At 48.4% G+C, this 20,582-nt stretch overlaps 1 long non-coding RNA gene across 2 annotated transcripts in view; it reads right to left on the bottom strand.

The window, feature by feature from the left end:
* Positions 1–1,382: 1,382 nt before the first annotated feature.
* Positions 1,383–20,582, bottom strand: part of LOC133134664 (uncharacterized) — a 37,367-nt gene continuing 18,167 nt past the window's right edge. The window contains exons 2-3 of one of the 2 annotated variants that reach the window (XR_009709328.1): positions 2,219–2,306; positions 1,383–1,551 (exon numbers count right to left, since the gene is read on the bottom strand). This is a non-coding gene — a long non-coding RNA (uncharacterized LOC133134664). Of the gene's footprint in view, positions 1,552–1,942; positions 1,988–2,218; positions 2,307–20,582 lie in introns of those variants that run through there. The other variant, XR_009709329.1, reaches the window with a different exon arrangement.

The following is a 20,582-nucleotide window of genomic DNA, read 5'->3' as shown; positions in this document are numbered from 1 at the left end:
CCGGGAATGCTGCTGTGTGATATAACTGCCATTTTCCCGTGAGGAAAAGCTCTAGACATCTGTCGGGGTGGAAATCTGTGAGACGTTTTGATATAAAACAGACCAATTTACCTCAGGTTTCACCTGGATATAGCTTGCGTATGTCCTACTCGATTGGAAACCTTGCAATTTTCAACCAAATATAGCTGGGTCGTCACCTCGCTATCTGGGTCTAGATACATCTGGATACCTAGAAGTCCAGGTGATTTATAGGGCCTTGTTCTGAGATGGAGGAGAATGGAAGAATACACTGTAGAGCAACACTTTAGACCCAAGAATCCAAGTGAGGTAAACGTGCAATTAAACACTTTAAACTGGGTTCTCTTAAACTGCAGATCATACAGTCCTGGGTCAAATACATAATGTTTTAGCATTGAAATACTTTTCTGTGCTCGATTCATCTTGCCTGGTGCAATTGAGCTAACCAGAAGTACCAGAAGACGTTTGTGAGAGTATTTCATTGGTTCCAATGCACCAGATAATCTCGGTAAAGTGTAGAAAAGTATTTGAATGTAAAACAATTGTGTATCTGGCCCAGCTCTGCTCTCTGAAGAAAATAGATGAAAGCATGTGTGTAAACGAGTGTAATAGGGTCACCATCGATGCTAAAAGCAGTCTGTTCCTTCAGCCCGGCTGCTGGGCTGTGACAGCAGAGGAACATCACACCGAATTAGAGTCTAATACTTGTGGACGTCTTAATATGGCACATGTACCCACTGGGGGAATAAAAGCCTTTGAATCTTCTAAAATGAAACCGCATGGATTATGACAGTGAGGCACTCCGCTGCACACTCTGCCCAGGAAGAGAGGGCTCCCCTCAGCATGGAGTCCAGCAGGGTCAGCCCCTCACGGTCCTCCAGGGACCAGACCTGCTGCTTTTACACCCTCCCTTTACCTGGGAGTCAGGTGTGTTCACCCTCCCTTTACCTGGGAGTCAGGTGTGACCACCCTCCCTGTACCTGGGAGTCAGGTGTGTTCACCCTCCCTTTACCTGGGAGTCAGGTGTGTTCACCCTCCCTTTACCTGGGAGTCAGGTGTGTTCACCCTCCCTTTACCTGGGAGTCAGGTGTGTTCACCCTCCCTTCAGCTGGGAGTCAGGTGTGAAGACCCAATCAGTAGCACTCTTCACCCAGGATAAAAATGCCAGGGCTGGATTTATAATGGAATACTTAGCTGACACTTTTTATCCAAAGCGACTTACAGTTGATTAGACTAAGCAGGTGGGGGCAATGTTCAAGGGCTCTATGCTGTGCGGATCTTATCGTGGCTACACCGGGGCTTGAACCACCAACCTTCTGGGTCCCAGTCATGTACCTTAGCCACAGGACTACAGGCCCCTGGACTGAAAGGGCAGAGTCGATGACCCCCAGGTTACAATGTGCCAGAGTCAACCGATACAGAACCTTGGTTGACATCTCACTTCGGAGGAAATTGAATGCTTGTGTAATCTCCCAAATCGATAGCAGAGGCTTCAGGAACTAGATCTGATTTAGCATTCAGCTGGTCGTGTCCCTAAGCAGGAGAAAAGGGGGGGGGGGGGGCGGAGAGAAATGGTTCAGGAACAAACATTTCCAAAAATGCTCTCATTAATTCCAGCTCAGGACGTTTACATGAATATACATCAGCCTAGCCCCGAGGCCGCTAACATCGCTAGCATTCCTAATGCACTGGAATGATTATAGCACGGCTCCCATTAGCATTTCCCTTTCATCTGGCTCACTTGCTTTTAATTGCAAAGTAAAGGACAGACAGTCAGCAGATACAGACCCCATTCATGACTGGAGGACAATGTGCACTTTTCTACATAAAAAGCCCCAAAGAAGCCCCATAAAACCACTCTGAATGAGCACAAAACCAGAGGAGTCCACTTAGCGGTGAGCAGCCTGGAGGCGCACACACAGCGCCTCTCATTCTCCCTCTCTTCATCCCCCTTTCATCACGAGCACACCTGAGAGCGGGAACCAGCCCTCTCCCACTTAATTATGTGTCATTGAAACTACACGGCTCTCGCTACAAGAACAACACTTTACATCACAATGAAGAACCACGAATAGCTTTACAGTTACATGGTTCCAAATGTAATAAAATAATAATATCATCAATGATACCGATCGATCGAGCGCAATCTAGACGGCGTTTGCAGAGCCGTGATAAGGAGGTGAAGGGGGCCTTGCGTTACCTGCCGTTCCTGCCCAGGTGATTCCTGTCCCATCATGCGTTTGGAGAGGTCACCGGGGGGTCATGGAGGGGGGCTTTGTCCAGCCGTCCTGAAGGCAGAGAGGTCGACAGGCTGTGGGCCAATCAGTCTAAAGCCTTTGTGCGTAATTACAGGTGCATGTTCAACACGGGCGTTTTCATTCAGCGGACTGGCATTTTACGCCCTGTAATCACTGCTGTCATATATTTTTTTTAGGTTCCAACATTAATATAGTAATGCCTGAGTCTGAATCCACCATATCGGCCAATATGCATGGACAAGTATCTGGAAGGATTTCAGAAGATGCTTTGAGCATTGCAAAATCAGAAACGCAGTTAAAAAAAAAAGAAATGTATGCATAATTAAATTAATATTTGGAAAGATTTCTCCATTGTTCTCCAGTTTGGATTCCCAGCCCTCTGTCCCATGGCCCAGGGTCCTCCCTCAGGTTCTGAAAGCAGACCCCCTTACACAGGGAGAGCAGACCTCCTTACACAGGTAGAGCAGACCTCCTTACACAGGTAGAGCAGACCCCCTTACACAGGGAGAGCAGACCTCCTTACACAGGTAGAGCAGACCTCCTTACACAGGTAGAGCAGACCTCCTTACACAGGTAGAGCAGACCTCCTTACACAGGTAGAGCAGACCCCCTTACACAGGGAGAGCAGACCCCCTTACACAGGTAGAGCAGACCTCCTTACACAGGTAGAGCAGACCCCCTTACACAGGGAGAGCAGACCCCCTTACACAGGTAGAGCAGACCTCCTTACACAGGGAGAGCAGACCCCCTTACACAGGGAGAGCAGACCTCCTTACACAGGTAGAGCAGACCCCCTTACACAGGTAGAGCAGACCCCCTTACACAGGTAGAGCAGACCCCCTTACACAGGTAGAGCAGACAGACGATCGACAATCGTTTGTGAAATGCACTATCACTATTGATGCACTGTTGATTTGAGATCATAAGAGGCATCAGTTCAAACGTGGCTCATGTTTGACATCATTAACAGACCCAGTCAGGTTTACTCAAGCACTTCAGTGAGTGCACGAGCGAGTGGCCAAACATTTGAAGCAAAGTGGAATAGAAAGTAAGAATGGTCTGGGACTCACTGCAGACTGAGCTCACTGCAGACTGGGCTCACTGCAGACTCAGCTCACTGCAGACTCAGCTCACTGCAGACTCAGCTCTCTGCAGACTCAGCTCACTGCAGACTGAGCTCACTGCAGACTCAGCTCACTGCAGACTCAGCTCACTGCAGACTCAGCTCACTGCAGACTCAGCTCACTGCAGACTCAGCTCTCTGCAGACTCAGCTCACTGCAGACTCAGCTCACTGCAGACTCAGCTCACTGCAGACTCAGCTCACTGCAGACTCAGCTCTCTGCAGACTCAGCTCACTGCAGACTCAGCTCACTGCAGACTCAGCTCACTGCAGACTCAGCTCACTGCAGATTCAGCTCTCTGCACTCAGCTCTGAGTGTTTCACTCGGCAGTCCTGGAGCGCACCCTGGAAAGTGGGAGCTGTGCGATAAGGGGGGGGGGGCTGAGAGCCTGCTAATCCTCTCACTCCCCTGGTGGGACAGGACCCACCCTTATTTGTAAACCAAAATAGAAAGAACAAGATAGCAGGGAATCCAGCGAGTGCTTTGGACCGCGTTTCCCAGAGTTCAGCAGGCCAGCAGCAGGACTCCCCGCCCTGCTTCATAATGGCCTTTAATGGAGCTCAGGCAGTCGAGGGGAATCTCAGCGGGAATCTCATCTTACACCGGAATACCGCCAGGACAACAGGTGTGTCTGCTCACAGGCCCGCACAGAATTCCCAGACTGCACTCGGATTAAAACACTCGGCACATCATTAATTTTGGGAAAACAAACTGAAATAAGCTTATATTGGATATTCAGCTCTACCCACCCTCGGAACACACGGACACCTGGTATAAAACCGGATAAAACTGATACCAAATAGTCGGCCTTCAGTGTGTTCAAAACGATGACACAAACTGTCTGCTCCGCATTTGGAACGATGTTTGATCGAGTGGCCTAGGCAGATATCTGAAATTTATTTAGTTGAAGCCAAAAAAAAAAAAAAAAGTTTTCAAATATTGTGCATCGCATGTGTAAACAGTCGGAATGGTTTCAGCTGCTGTGATGATATCAATGCACATCTTCTTTGATATCTGATCCTATAGATATGTAATACCACATCCTAGCGGGGTTCAGATGTGCAGAAACAGGATCATGTTGATGTAAAACTTGTTTATTTGCCGTTTCTATTCCATCTGGCCTGGTTTTGTGCAGTGCATGGCTCAGTGGAGTGTGTATATCTGATGTCAGCTGATACTGTCTGCCATCGACAAGAAAATATTCAGTGGAATATTCACAGGAGCATTGTCCATCCGTTTGGTTTTTCAGTCACCAGGTTTGTTATTCTGTGTGTGTCAATCATTTAGAAAAACCAGGTAAGATCTGTAAGGTACAGGGAAATATAAGGACAAACATTTTTTGCCGGAAATAACAAGTGTCCCGGTATTATGCTAGGATCGATTCTCCCTGCTGTTTCGTATCCCTAGTGGAGACCATCAGTACTGCAGCATTCAGGTGAGGGAGCAGGCCTTTAAATTCATCAAACCCTCAAGAAGGAAATACAGAGGCATTGGTTATTTCCACAGTGTGCTAGGATGACTATCTAATGATAAATAAATGATAAATTACTAATGATAAATAAACACGTTTTCTGAAGCGACATATTGTAGCTATCAGTATAGATCTTTCCCTTGTTGATGGTGAGCTCAGTTCAAAGGTCCGAAGAGGAAACAGGCGTGGGAGAGGGTCTGGAGCCGGGTTAGGGGACACAGGCGTGGGAGAGGGTCTGGAGCCGGGTTAGGGGACACAGGCGTGGGAGAGGGTCTGGAGCCGGGTTAGAGGACACAGGCGTGGGAGAGGGTCTGGAGCCGGGTTAGGGGACACAGGCGTGGGAGAGGGTCTGGAGCCGGGTTAGGGGACACGGGCGTAGGAGAGGGTCTGGAGCCGGGTTAGGGGACACAGGCGTAGGAGAGGGTCTGGAGCCGGGTTAGGGGACACAGGCGTGGGAGAGGGTCTGGAGCCGGGTTAGAGGACACAGGCATGGGAGAGGGTCTGGAGCCGGGTTAGGGGACACAGGCGTGGGAGAGGGTCTGGAGCCGGGTTAGGGGACACAGGCGTGGGAGAGGGTCACAGGCGTGGGAGAGGGTCTGGAGCCGGGTTAGGGGACACAGGCGTGGGAGAGGGTCTGGAGCCGGGTTAGGGGACACAGGCGTGGGAGAGGGTCTGGAGCCGGGTTAGGGGACACAGGCGTGGGAGAGGGTCTGGAGCCGGGTTAGGGGACACAGGCGTGGGAGAGGGTCACAGGCGTGGGAGAGGGTCTGGAGCCGGGTTAGGGGACACAGGCGTGGGAGAGGGTCTGGAGCCGGGTTAGGGGACACAGGCGTGGGAGAGGGTCTGGAGCCGGGTTAGGGGACACAGGCGTGGGAGAGGGTCTGGAGCCGGGTTAGGGGACACAGGCGTGGGAGAGGGTCTGGAGCCGGGTTAGGGGACACAGGCGTGGGAGAGGGTCTGGAGCCGGGTTAGGGGACACAGGCGTGGGAGAGGGTCTGGAGCCGGGTTAGGGGACACAGGCGTGGGAGAGGGTCTGGAGCCGGGTTAGGGGACACAGGCGTGGGAGAGGGTCTGGAGCCGGGTTAGGGGACACAGGCGTGGGAGAGGGTCTGGAGCCGGGTTAGGGGACACAGGCGTGGGAGAGGGTCTGGAGCCGGGTTAGGGGACACAGGCGTGGGAGAGGGTCTGGAGCCGGGTTAGGGGACACAGGCGTGGGAGAGGGTCTGGAGCCGGGTTAGGGGACACAGGCGTGGGAGAGGGTCTGGAGCCGGGTTAGGGGACACAGGCGTGGGAGAGGCGATAGATCGGGCCTTCAGGGGGCTGGTGGATCAGAATACATTCCTGCCATCGCCATCCCTCACGTGCTCCCAGGGCGTTCCCTGACGTAGAGCCCAACTCCGCCGCGAATCGCAGCCCTCACAGGAACCGTGACCCTGGCAGGACCGTAGCGGGAATACCGTCACTCTGTGGGGTCACGCAAAACGTTTCAGATAAGATTGTTCAAATACTACACAGTCTAGTACGCAAACTTTGAATCAGTAGCAGTTGCAGGCCATAGGCTTATTATGCTCTGGATGCTCCAGGTACCTGAGACACCCTGGTCCTGGAGAGCCGCAGGGTGTGCTGGCTTTTGTTGTTACTTGGCATTAATTGATCAATGAAAGCAGTTCATTACACAGTTAACTCACCTCACCTGGTTTCTTGGGTCTGAATCGGTTGCTTATTTTAAGGTGGAGACGAAAGCCAGCACACCCTGCGGCTCTCCAGGACCAGGACAGGGGACCCCAGCACACCCTGCGGCTCTCCAGGACCAGGACAGGGGACCCCAGCACACCCTGCGGCTCTCCAGGACCAGGACAGGGGACCCCAGCACACCCTGCGGCTCTCCAGGACCAGGAGTGAGGACCCCAGCACACCCTGCGGCTCTCCAGGACCAGGAGTGAGGACCCCAGCACACCCTGCGGCTCTCCAGGACCAGGACAGGGGACCCCAGCACACCCTGCGGCTCTCCAGGACCAGGACAGGGGACCCCAGCACACCCTGCGGCTCTCCAGGACCAGGAGTGAGGACCCCAGCACACCCTGCGGCTCTCCAGGACAAGGAGTGAGGGCCCCAGCACACCCTGCGCCTCTCCAGGACCCGGAGTGAGGACCCCAGCACACCCTGCGGCTCTCCAGGACCAGGAGTGAGGACCCCAGCACACCCTGCGGCTCTCCAGGACCAGGAGTGAGGACCCCAGCACACCCTGCGGTTCTCCAGGACCAGGACAGGGGACCCCAGCACCCCCTGCGGCTCTCCAGGACCAGGGTTGCCGACCCCTGCCCTAGGGGAAGTCACCTCGTGATACCGGGTCAAGCCGTGCCGTCTCACCGGGTCGAGCGGTGTCATCTCTGTGAGGTGCAGACAGCCAGTCTGCACGGACTGTGTGATGGCATTATCTCTCTGCTCGCAACACATGTGCACAATTTAAATCCGCTGAAATAAAAGTAAATAAAATGTATTGTTTCTATTATTCTCCAGCGCAGCTGAGCTGCCATTTCAGGTCTGCGAAGCTTAACGTTCTTTCAAAGAAATTCACAACAGATGAGACGCGTTTCATGACAAAAATGTTCCTGTTGCTTTTGGAATAAACTGTGTATTGTCCAGTGGACAAGCTTTTTGAAAAATATTTCAGCCATCTGTTGGCAGTTTCCAAAAAAGTAGAATAGTAAATGAGGGGGAAAATAAGTGTTAAATCTTAAAGATCAAACATTATCATTTAGTGTATACACGCTATATCAGTTTTTCTTTCCAAACTATTTTTGACCACAAAAACCAAGATCTTAGCTTTTTATTAGTTCTGAGTCATCAGCCGTTGTTGAAACTGCCCTGTGAACTTGAGTCTGCCCCAAGACCAAGAGACGCAAGAGAAAAGTCTGCCACATGATTGATATCATACGATATTGCAGCAGATTTGCCTCGGAGAGATAGACAGTATGATTAATGTCATATGATATGACAACAGAGTGTTATAGATGATTGCTTTTGCTTTGGCTCCAAAAAAACACCCCACCAACAGGCGTTTCCAAAATAATCGTTTGTCCAGAAGAGAGGCGTCGACCGCTTTGAGCAAGTGGCTGATGGGCTGTGAAGAATGGCAGTTCACTTTCTCGTTTGCACTTGCTAATTATTTATTCATTATCGATAATAATTTGGTAATCAAAGTGGCAGGGTGAGTCTTGTTTGCATTAATATTATCTGTATTTTGTTTCTGAACTGTCAACTCAAGCAGAACTTGAGCCTCTTCTAGAAGTCGAATAACAATAAATAATACACATTCATAATAAATGGCCAATAACTCGAATATTGGTAGGGAGTAATTTAGAGTAGAAGAGGTGAGGACCAACAGCATTAAATATTATAGGGCACTGTTAGCCTCACACAAGGAGAAAGGTGTGTGATAACACACTTCCCAAATCTGATACAGACAGGGGACCTCATTTTAAATTTTTAAAATCTCACAGAAACTCCCCTGAAAGGCCTGAAATGGTCAATGCCATTGTGACATCATCGCTACACAGCGTCTCCTGGCAACAGCTGGCACTGGCAGGACCAGATTTCAGTTAGAGACTGCTGGACACGTCACTGAACAGAAGGGACAGTCACATAGCCAGGGATTAGCAGCCCAGCTGAACGCGACAGCTAGGCACACACGAAAGCACTGACGAAAGCAAAGGCTATTTTGCTCGATTACACAGCCCGCCGGATGTGACCAGTCAGATTGAGACGGCGGAAGACATGTTTCCAATACGTGTGGGACGTTTTGGGTAAAAGAGTGAAGATGAACCAGAGACAGTTTATATAGAGACAGGAAGCAGACGTTCCTCTGCTGAACAAAAACACAAAGACACAAAGACTCCCGCCAAGCTCACAGGAAGTCTCCAAACTGCCCAGGAGGTCCAGGAAGGCCATTTCCATAAGCCGCAGTGATGGGTGACACTTTCTTTGTCTGTTTTTGTACAATGACACACACCACTGATACACACACACACCACTGATACACACACACACCACAGATACACACACACACCACTGATACACACACACACCACTAATACACACACACACACCACTGATACACACACACACACCACAGATACACACACACACACCACAGATACACACCACTGATTCACACACACCACTGATACACATACACACACCACTGATACACACACACACCACTGATACACACCACTGATACACACACACACCACAGATACACACACACACCACTGATACACACATACACCACAGATACACACCACTGATACACACACACACCACTGATACACACCACTGATACACACACACACCACTGATACACACACACACCACTGATACACACCACTGATACACACACACACCACAGATACACACCACTGATACACACACACACACCACTGATACACACCACTGATACACACACACACCACAGATACACACCACTGATACACACACACACCACTGATACACACCACTGATACACACACACACACCACAGATACACACCACTGATACACACACATACCCACACACACACACACACCCCCACACTACAGATACACACATACCCACACGCACACCACAGATATATATACACACACACCCACACATACAGTATACTGTGTATACACACACACACACACTACAGATACATACACACACACTACAGATACATACACACACCACTGATACACACATACCCACACACACACCCCCACATACAGTATACTGCACACACACACACACACACACACACACACACACACACACACACACACACTTTTCCTCTCACCCTTGTTTAAAACACGGTCTACAGAGACTCCAGTCCTCTCAGAGCCCCCTCAGAGCCCTGTCACACTGCCCCTGCACAGACGGGGTGATCGTACACGCCTGGGTTCCAGAACCCTCCGTCTGGCTGGTGGGAGAGATTTCGGCAGGGGTCGGCCAAGGTCGCCGTCCCCCGCTGGGGGAACGAGGGGTGTCTGGGACACGATGATGGGCACCGGATGGCACCGGATGAACCCAGGCTTGTCACGGGTTCGAGAGGGGCGTCACAGGGCTCTGTGTCTACACGCTACCCGCCAATCAATTATTAAAGAGAGAGAGGACTCTCTCACCCAGAGACGGGCAAGGATGGCCGTATCCGTTTCTGGCTTTCTGGTCTGAATTATTTAATTAGCCCAATCTGAAAATGAATGTTCTTCTCTTGTAGCATTTTATTGCAGTCTAATTTACGAGTGAATCGGTCATGATGCATATGGCTAATTAGCTGAATGAGCCAGGGTAACTGGTGAACAGGGAACCTGATGAACAGGGTAACTGGTGAACAGGGTACCTGATGAACAGGGTAACTGGTGAACAGGGTACCTGATGAACAGGGTAACTGGTGAACAGGGTAACTGATGAACAGGGTAGCTGATGAACAGGGTAACTGGTGAACAGGGTAGCTGATGAACAGGGTAACTGGTGAACAGGGTAACTGATGAACAGGGTAGCTGATGAACAGGGTAACTGGTGAACAGGGTACCTGATGAACAGGGTAGCTGATGAACAGGGTAACTGGTGAACAGGGTACCTGATGGACAGGGTAACTGGTGAACAGGGTACCTGATGAACAGGGTAACTGGTGAACAGGGTAACTGGTGAACAGGGTAACTGGTGAACAGGGTAGATGATGAACAGGGTAACTGGTGAACAGGGTACCTGATGAACAGGGTAACTGGTGAACAGGGTAACTGATGAACAGGGTAGCTGATGAACAGGGTAACTGGTGAACAGGGTACCTGATGAACAGGGTAGCTGATGAACAGGGTAACTGGTGAACAGGGTACCTGATGAACAGGGTAACTGGTGAACAGGGTAACTGGTGAACAGGGTAGATGATGAACAGGGTAACTGGTGAACAGGGTGACTGGTGCCAGCAGAACCCTGCCCTCCAGGACTGGAGTTGCCCATCTCTGATCTGACCATTTTCTGCAGGCGTTAGGGCATCTCTGCTCTTCCTGTGTTCATGCCCAGAGCACGAACGTCTGGTTCCACCTGTAACCGTGGTTTCCACAGGTGGCTTGGCTGCGGTTTTAAACAGTGAATTTAAGCAGGAAATTTGAGCTTTGGCTCAGAAGCAGCCGTTTAGTCAGTTCTTTTAGAGAGTGGATTTCTGCGCTGAGGTGGGGAGAGGCTGGAGGGGTGTGTGTGTGTGTGCGTGTCTGTGTGTGCGTGTTTGTGTGTGCGTGTCTGTGTGTTTGTGCGTTTGTGTGTGAGTGTGTGAGTGTGTGTGTGTGAGTGTGTGTGAGTGTGGGTGGTTTGCATTACCGCCAAAATGTGCTGTGTGTTAAAGGCCGGCCTACACCAGATCAGGTCAGATGGGAAATTGATCCTGATCATGCTCACTGAAGGACTTAATTACTCAACTATTTATCTGCTACCCCCCCCCCCTCTTTAGAAGAAGAAAAAAGTTTTATTTTCTGTGTTTAGTGTCCACAAAAATCCAATTTCCTGAGTCCCTTCCATCAGATTAGTGGCCGTTGTGATGTTGTGTCCTGTCAGCAGTGGGAAGATTTACTGCACGAGGGGTCTGGCTTTAAAGGGAACATGCGGAATGTCTAATATATACATTTTTATAACCACTTTTCCCCCCTTTTCCTTTGCTTGTACATTCTGTTCATGAAAAATGAATCTGTCCAAGTTGTAAATAAAACGATTCTTACTTTTGTTTTTTATTCTCATGATTTACACATCAATTATATTGTGTTCAAAGTTTTATGATTTATACAAATCTATTTCAAAGACGTATCTTTTCCATATTTCAGTGCAAATGGATATTTACAACTGGCCCTTTCCAAGCCCCTCCACACTTTAATTATGTGATTATATTTAATTATGAGAGGGTTTACACAATATTGGAGTGGTGTTTGGACGGGACTTTGGATGCGAGAGGCTTTTATTGCGAATGAAACACATGGTTTTGTATGAGGCCTCTCTCAGATGCCAATTAATCAACTGATGTCCGCAGGCGTTCCTGCCGCGTTGTCGTTTTGATGACTTCCTGTTTCTCCAGTCCCCCGTGGAGCAGGAGCCTGGAGCCAGGGGCAGCGAGCCAGCGAAAGACCGGCTCCATCCCTCACCTGCACCCAGCCCGCCCGCCCAATTACCCACATCAACAGCCTCTGCAATCCTTACCGTCCTGGGAACCAATCCTGGACATGGAGAAAACGTCTCTTGAAGCGCACATGTGCGTATCACATGGGTATGTCTGAAATGCTGATGTAACCGCGAGTTAGCATGACGCCACGGGAGGGAAATGGAGGACGATCGGCAGGTATCCGGCGAGGTGGGAGATCAGTGGAGTCAAACTGCAGCCTGGAGCACTCTGGGTGTGTTTCAGCACTTACGTGATTCATCCCAGTCCCTGATTGGCTAAATAGGTCACACGCCTCCTTTCCAGGGCCGAGATTGGCTGCATATCAAAAGGTAACCTCAGAAACCAGCAGACACTGCGGGAGTTTGAAATCCCCTTCCTAAATACTACTCTGATTTACTGTGTACAATCTATTACAATTTATAGAGGTTCTTAGAATAACAAGAACATAAGAAAGCACGATTACGAGAACAGGCCATTCGGTCAGTGCAGGCCCATAATTTACCCATCGCGCATAAAACATCTACCGCAAACAGTGCATTCAGAACACAAAAATTATGACTAGAATAAGGAAATGAAATCCAAAACGAAAACAGAACACTCCTGTCACTCCCATTGGATACATAATGTAATCTGACCCAGACGTTCATTTTCAGACCTTAGGGAGTTTACAGAGTTGTGTCAGAGTTTACAGTATCTAAATTGCGATGTGTGTTTAAACTGCAGACTGCGTTACAGGGCTGTGTGTTCACTGGAGGCAGGAGAGAGCTGTGCCCTCCAGGACAGCCTAGCGTAGAAAAACAGGCCTAGGACACAAAGGCTCAACATCAGTCAGATCTTATCTGAAACAACCTACAGGAAGGCGCCCTGTCTTGCCTAGCCTCCTATCGTAGTAGCTTTTACCTCCTTACACACACACACACACACATATACACACACGTACGAGCATGCACACATGCGCACATACACATCCATGCACGCATGTGCAAACACACACAGACACACACACAAACACTGGTGCATGTACACACCAGCTGTGTAATAGAGATGGCTGGAACGGACAGACTGTAGCAGTAGGATCACATCTCTTATGCACCAGCTACACAATACCTCTCCAGCTCACTCATGAGTCAGCCACCCCCAGGCAAAAGCGAACGATGGTGGAACCAGCTCATTCCCTGATCATTCACTGCGAGATGCCCTTTGCGGACAACAGACCAGGGTCAAATATGTAATAGTTTTGGATTCAGATACTTTTCTGTGCTCAGTTGATGTTGCCTAGTGCAATTGAGCCAACCAAGAGGACCAGAAGGCAGGGTTTACACTTTGAGGGTATTTCATAGATTCCAATACAACAGGCAAGTTCAGTAAAGCGTAGAAAAGTATTTGAATTCAAAACCATTACGTATTTGACCCAGGTCCGGTGAAAAACTGTTAGGGAACAATAAAAAAACCCATAAGCCATTTCTGAGATGTGTTTGGAGGCGACGTAAATCCCCAGGACCACATCACAAAATGGCTGCCCTCCCCTCCCGGCCCTGTGGGGGAGAGAAAGTGCCCCAGAATGCTGATGGGGCTCCACCATTCAGCCTGTGGCTCATATTTTTGGGGCGGACCCATTGACTTTCTCCCTTTAGAGCCGTGCTCTAATCCCCAGGTCTCCACAGAGGAGGCTTTCTTCTGCTCTTATTACCCCGGCTCGCCAGCTTATCTCCCTTCCTGGTGACAGTCTTTTCAAGCCTCTCCTTAATGACCCGGAGACTACCCACCGCCCCGAACACCAGACTTCCCAGGCTAAGAGCGGCGGTGATGTCAGAGTGGTTCGAGGCTGGCGGGGGGGCGGGCTGGGGGGGGGTTATTCAGCCCTGTGGGGTTACCCCCCTCCCCGTCAGCGACTGAGGAGAACGTCTTAAAGAACGCATCCCTGTCCCACGCTCCCCGCGGCAGTCTCTCCTCATCCTCCCCGATGAAGCCGAATGGACGTCACCCCTCCGCTCCGCAGGGAAGAAACGGGCCCTTGTTCTGCGCGTCCCGATTGGTGTTCCAAGATGGTGATGTCATCCTCTGGCTGCCGGGAGCCACACTGAGATCAACAAAAACTCCACACTCCGATATCAAATCAAATCCTGTCACGTCGAAACGCACATTAACGAGCAAATACTTGAGCTGAGAACAGCCGCATCGAATACGCTTGCTCTTCAATTAGGGAGCCATCACAGGCTATTTATTTAAACAATTGTGATATTGGAACACTCCACATATCAATCAAACTAAAAGGGGAGTACATCTAAATATGAACACAAATTCATGATTTTTTCCCCCCCAAAAGAAAAGTGACTGCCCTGACAGTTTATAAACCTCTGTTTTTAGACTGCTCTCTAAACGCAGGTACAGAACGATGTCATCACACGTGCGTGAGATTTCATATCGTAATGCCACCACCCGGCCCCCCAGGCTCCCCCTTTACCTTTGTTCCCTCAGAGGAGCTACACCGTCACTGCAGAACCACAAGGGCTTGGTTTAAATAGATCACATAATTCCCCAAGCCTTTGTACTGTGCACTTTGAGAAGTGAGTGGGGGAGTGGGGGGGTGTGGGGGGCAGGGCTCAGATTAAGTTACAGTAACTGTATGAAGTACAGTAATAATGGGGTGTACCGTGGGCTCAAACCTGAGGTTGCATACGGTAAGGCTTGGTTTACTGTAGTTCTACAATATGTGCTATGATATCATATGGACATAATGTAGTTATGTGGTATGGTATGGTCGTACTGTGGTTGTATGTGGGGTATGGTTTGGTATGGTCGTATTGTGGTTGTATGTGGGGTATGGTTTGGTATGGTCGTACTGTGGTAGCACAGTATGTTCAGTGTGGTAGTATATGATATGGTACATTCATACTGCAGTTGTTCGTGTGTGGTCTTCTTGTGGTTGTCATTGGGGTGACAGGGTCATGTTGTGGTTGTGCTTGGAGTGATACAGACTTGTTGTGGTTGTGCTTGGAGTGATACGGACTTGTTGTGGTTGTGCTTGGAGTGACAGGGTCATGTTGTGGTTGTGCTTAGAGTGATAGTCATGTTGTGGTTGTGCTAAGAGTGATAGTCATGTTGTGGTTGTGCTTGGAGTGATAGTCATGTTGTGGTTGTGCTTGGAGTGACAGGGTAATGTTGTAGTTGTGCTTGGAGTGACAGGGTAATGTTGTGGTTGTGCTTGGAGTGATAGTCATGTTGTGGTTGTGCTTGGAGTGACAGGGCCATGTTGTGGTTGTGCTTGGAGTGACAGGGTCATGTTGTGGTTGTGCTTAGAGTGATAGTCATGTTGTGGTTGTGCTTAGAGTGATAGTCATGTTGTGGTTGTGCTTAGAGTGATAGGGTAATGTTGTGGTTGTGCTTGGAGTGATAGGGTAATGTTGTAGTTGTGCTTGGAGTGATAGTCATGTTGTGGTTGTGCTTGGAGTGATAGTCATGTTGTGGTTGTGCTTGGAGTGATAGTAATGTTGTGGTTGTGCTTGGAGTGATAGTAATGTTGTGGTTGTGCTTAGAGTGATAGTCATGTTGTGGTTGTGCTAAGAGTGATAGTCATGTTGTGGTTGTGCTTAGAGTGATAGTCATGTTGTGGTTGTGCTTAGAGTGATAGTCATGTTGTGGTTGTGCTTAGAGTGATAGGGTAATGTTGTGGTTGTGCTTGGAGTGATAGGGTAATGTTGTAGTTGTGCTTGGAGTGATAGGGTAATGTTGTGGTTGTGCTAAGAGTGATAGTCATGTTGTGGTTGTGCTTAGAGTGATAGTCATGTTGTGGTTGTGCTTAGAGTGATAGTCATGTTGTGGTTGTAGGGTGAGATGCAGGTGTAGGTGCAGGTCTCCCCCACAGCTCCAGGGCAGAATAAAAAATTCTGTCTGCATTTTTAAACCCTAAACTACTTACGGCCTTGGGAAAACACGGCCAAATGGTCCAATTATGAGCGTAATGACTGCAGTGAGGTCATTTGGAGGAAGGAGGATGGCCCAGGAGAGCTCCTCACGAGACCGCCTGGTTTCTCTCTGACAGAGAAAGAGCCATCTCAGGGGAAACCAATAAATTGAGTCTCTTTATAAAACCTCAGTAATTTCAGTAAAATGATGGTTACATGTTTGTCAAATCACAGAGCTTTGGTTATAGAAGAGAAATAATACTTTTGTGAAGAGTTGTGGTTCAATGTTAAGAAGAAATGTTGAGGGGATCGGTTTAAAGAATCATCAGTTCATTAACACACCCAGACTATTCACTGTGAATCTCTCAGACTCACTCAACCACCCCCCAACCACCCCTTTTCCCAAACCACACCTCCTCTCAGAATGCTCAGAGCTGGTCTGAAGAGACCGAACCCCAATGACTCATTTAACCTCCTGTTTTGGGTCTTATTTTCATCTGTGACCCCCCCCCCCCTCACCCCGCACTGACCCCTGTCCCACTCATTTCCCAACTTTAATCTCCCCGCTGATTTATTGGGGCTTAGAACAAGATCCAGGAGAGACCTATACACAACCCCCTCAGGCTGGGGGTGTCAAACTAAGGCCTGGATCCTTCAGCCAGTCAGTGACTCAGGATTAATCGCTGCTGCTCAAACGTGCTGGACCCCGTGGCCCTCCTGGACAGGACCCACACAGCCGGGCCTCATGCCATCACCTGAAGAGCGTCTCTCCACCAGGTACACAATTCAACACGCACCCTCATCCCCCTCAACCCGTCCGTTCCCTGCCCTCCTCCACTCCCTTTCTTCTCAGTCTTTCTTTGTTTCCATCTTTCAACTTTCAAGTCATTTGTCCAGAATTTACATGGGTGGGTTGAGGTTTGGTGCCAACATCCCCCCACAGCTCCATAGGCTGCTGCCATCCAATCCCTTGACTCCAGGACTCCAAAATGTATCCAAGGTGATGTCAGTATTTTTGTCCCAAAAAAAAGCAGCAGGTTTGTGTGAAATGGGGCCCTGAGCAGAACAAAGGAAACACTAAAGCACGAATAAAGAGAGAGAAAGACCCGCGTAACCACAAGTGTCTCTCTCCCGTGAACTACGGAAACCAGCTTAAACCTCGGACTCACTGAAAGCACTGTGCGTGTATTGAGGTCTAACAAAAAAAACCCACAAAGCCCAACAGCTCCAGAGCTAAACACTGCAACAATGCCATTTCACAGAGGAGCAAAAGCCGGGGATTGTGGCTCGGTGCAACATGGGCGTTAGGTTCTGTTAGGAGGCTGTGGAATCAAGGGCTCGTGGCTTTGTCAGTGCGGAAGAACAAAACCTCAAGCTTTTTAACTCACAAGTGCCGCGTCTTTTACAATTAGCTTGTGATTAGCTGATCCTCATGTGCCTTTTAAATGGAGTTTGAAAGTTTAGTTTGGATTTACAAATAGAATGCCACATTTGTTTAGGCTTTAATGCATATTTTGAATTGAATGTCCCCCTTAATGTTGAAACAGTCATTTTGTAGGCTTGTTGTTTAGTTTTTGTTTTGTTTGTTATTTTTGGGATTTTCAGCAGGTTAAAATAACCTCATTGCCTATGGTAGGCACAATCACATGTTATGTAAAACAGCTTAGAACTTACTCAGTAAAAACCATACAGTCAGACAGGACTGCCAGGAATCCATTAATTAAATGTATTAATTTGCAATATCAAAAAATGTATATAGTACAATTTATGCATAAGATGCAATTCAAAGTATCATATATAAGCATGTATAGATATACTACCATTGTACCATAATATAATTCACTTAAATAAAAAATAAAAAACATTTCTTTCATGCTGAGTATATAAAAAAATAGGAAACTGTATTGCCATTCTTTACATTAATGCACAGAAAGGCATGGATGGATATCTGTACCACTTCAAACACATCACAAGCACGAGCAGAACCCATACCCAGAACTCCTCAAATGTTATAAAGTTCTCAGCCAATCTAAGAGGGAAGACATTTTAAAGAAGCAGGTGGATCCAAGAACAGTCCTGGTTTATGTGACTGTGAGAAACCGCTCCGGTTATGACAGCTGGAATGCAGAGGGGAAAAGAGAGATATATCAAAGAGATAATTGTACAATAGACATGAAGATGGACTTAAATAATCTTCCTAAATTAGATGTTTTATGAAAACCAAACACCAAAATGTCTTTCAGGCAGACTAAGCCGCTTTGTGTGCGAATTCTTTGTTTGTCGGAGGAGGTTATAAAAAGTGTTGTGATGTAACGGATTGCCTTTGAGAAGGGGTGAGAACTGAAGGTGTAAAAACACTTTTGACACCCAGCTCAGCGTAATTACTGGATTTGGAGAAGAGGGGAATTCCATTAGGAACAGGAAACCCGGCACAGGGAATTATCCCCTTCCTCCGTCAGTCCATCGAGCGAGACGTTTCGGGCGGCGTACAGACAGTAACGTCATTCACACCGCAAACCATCGCGACCACAGCAAAGGGGAGACTGAATTTCAATTAAATGTGTGTCATTCATGTCGTGGAAAAAATGTTCACAGGTGTCAGGGGCTTATACACTCCAGTGTCTGATCCAGGGGGAAAGTGCTACTGTTTTACATCACCGAGGGGCTCTGGACTGTCATCTAAAACAGCCTGTTTGAGCTGAAACCGGTCCTGACTGACCCCTGACCCCTCAACCCTCACCACAGTCCCAAGCTTTGACCCAAAATGGATCCTGCGCCAACTGGGTCATTCTGGTGGTGACACTTTTTTGTTTTTGTTTTAATTGGAAAAGGTAAATACAGCAATATAACACAGCTTACATGCTGCACCGGTCCACCTCCTGAGTGCAGCTGCTTTAAGTCTTAGAGGGTTTACTGTGCGTGCAAATTTACACTCACACTCACACTCACACTCACACTCACACTCACACTCACACTCACACTCACACTCACACTCACACTCACACTCACACTCACACTCACACTCACACTCACACTCACACCTCCCAAAGGTCCCCTAAAATACAAGTTTTGGCAGTGTAGGTCGCTTTGCTTGGGGCTCAGAGGTACAAACCATACAAGAGCAAAGCCATATTCCAAATGTAGTACAAGGACACATTTTAAACGCATGGTTTTGAAATACAGCCCATTCCTGGTGATGAATATGTTCCCTGCTTGTTACTGCAAGTCATAAAAACTCCAGATTTCGTCTGGGGAGGAAGCAGAGTTATAGAGGGTGAGGTATGGTCATTTAATATTGTGACCATCACCTTCTTCCACATTTCTCATTCGGACAGATCTGGGAGTTATAAAGCAATGGAAACTAAACCTCTGAAGAAATAATTCTTGAACATTTCCACAAAGCGACTAGCATCGTACACGCACATGTACACATAGGAAATGTTCACAGCTGCTAAACGAATACTCCGCTGATGTGACCAAAAAACCCTAAAGATTCCTCCAGATATCCAGACCATGTGACACCCCGTCACCCTGAGCGGGTGAGTTACCGCCATGAGGAGTAATGAAAAGCAGCTCCGCTAAGCGTGCTGGGCTGCATCAGCCCGACGTCCTGTCAGGTGGAGACGCAGCACAGCTCTGTTTGAGAGGTCTCTGAAACGCCGAGCATTACGATGAAAAGCGTGATTAAGGTTGTGCTCTAATGTGGCTCTCAAAGCCGTTTGTTGAATCACTGATGCCCGCTAACCATCTCTAGACTGAACATCTGATATTTATCACTTCGAATCCTCTGATAGGATACAGCCTGGCTCTCTAACAAGGTAACAATGTACAAAATAAGGGGCGAGTGTTGTTGGAAATGTTCTTCCACTACATTGAGACTGGGTTCTTGGGCGGTGTCTGAAACAGCCTCCTAACCACTGTGTCCTCAGAATATGCGCTGTGCACTAAGCATACGGCATACGGAGTACGTTCCTGAATGCAGTACAACATGGGTACACAGGATGAGAAAGTTTAAAGTGTACTTTTACTTGAACATACACATTCCTGGGTTTCTCTGGGTCTGTTCACCAGTCGCCTTTTCAGGAAGTAAAATATACTTTGTGCAGAGGTCCCACAGAGAGGAAGAGGTGGATCCATCTTTTTGTCCAATAAATCAGAGGGGAAGAAGCGGGGGGCTTACCAGAGCACTGGAGTGGGCACCTTACAACACTACCTCTGCACCGTGGGAAAATAGCGTTCTGTTCAGTAGACACGGCATATTTTGTGGACACAGTAGGTTCGGGCACTCCACTAATGGAAATGTGGACATCATCAATACGATGTTCAGAGAAACAGCACTCACCCTCTCATCCAGCGTAAATAAACCAGTCAGTGGGTGCAGACACAGCCTTGGTCTCATGTGCTTATACTCTCATACTGCCCCCCCGATAACTTTATTAATGACAACGGACAGATTTTATGAGCTCATATAATATCAGGTCTGTCCATCTTTCATAAAGGGGTTTGTGTAATTTCTGGTCCTCCATGCCCTCTTATACGGTGGTGCTACTGATGGTCAGTCAGCACCTGCACAATCAAACGCAGCACTTTATTAACGACATCACCTGTGCCGTACAGAGCC

Source organism: Conger conger, chromosome 8 (assembly GCF_963514075.1).
Source record: "Conger conger chromosome 8, fConCon1.1, whole genome shotgun sequence".
Classification (NCBI taxonomy): Eukaryota; Metazoa; Chordata; class Actinopteri; order Anguilliformes; family Congridae; genus Conger; species Conger conger.
The sequence above is the reverse complement of the archived record's forward strand: the minus strand, read 5'-3'. Positions and strand labels throughout refer to the sequence as shown.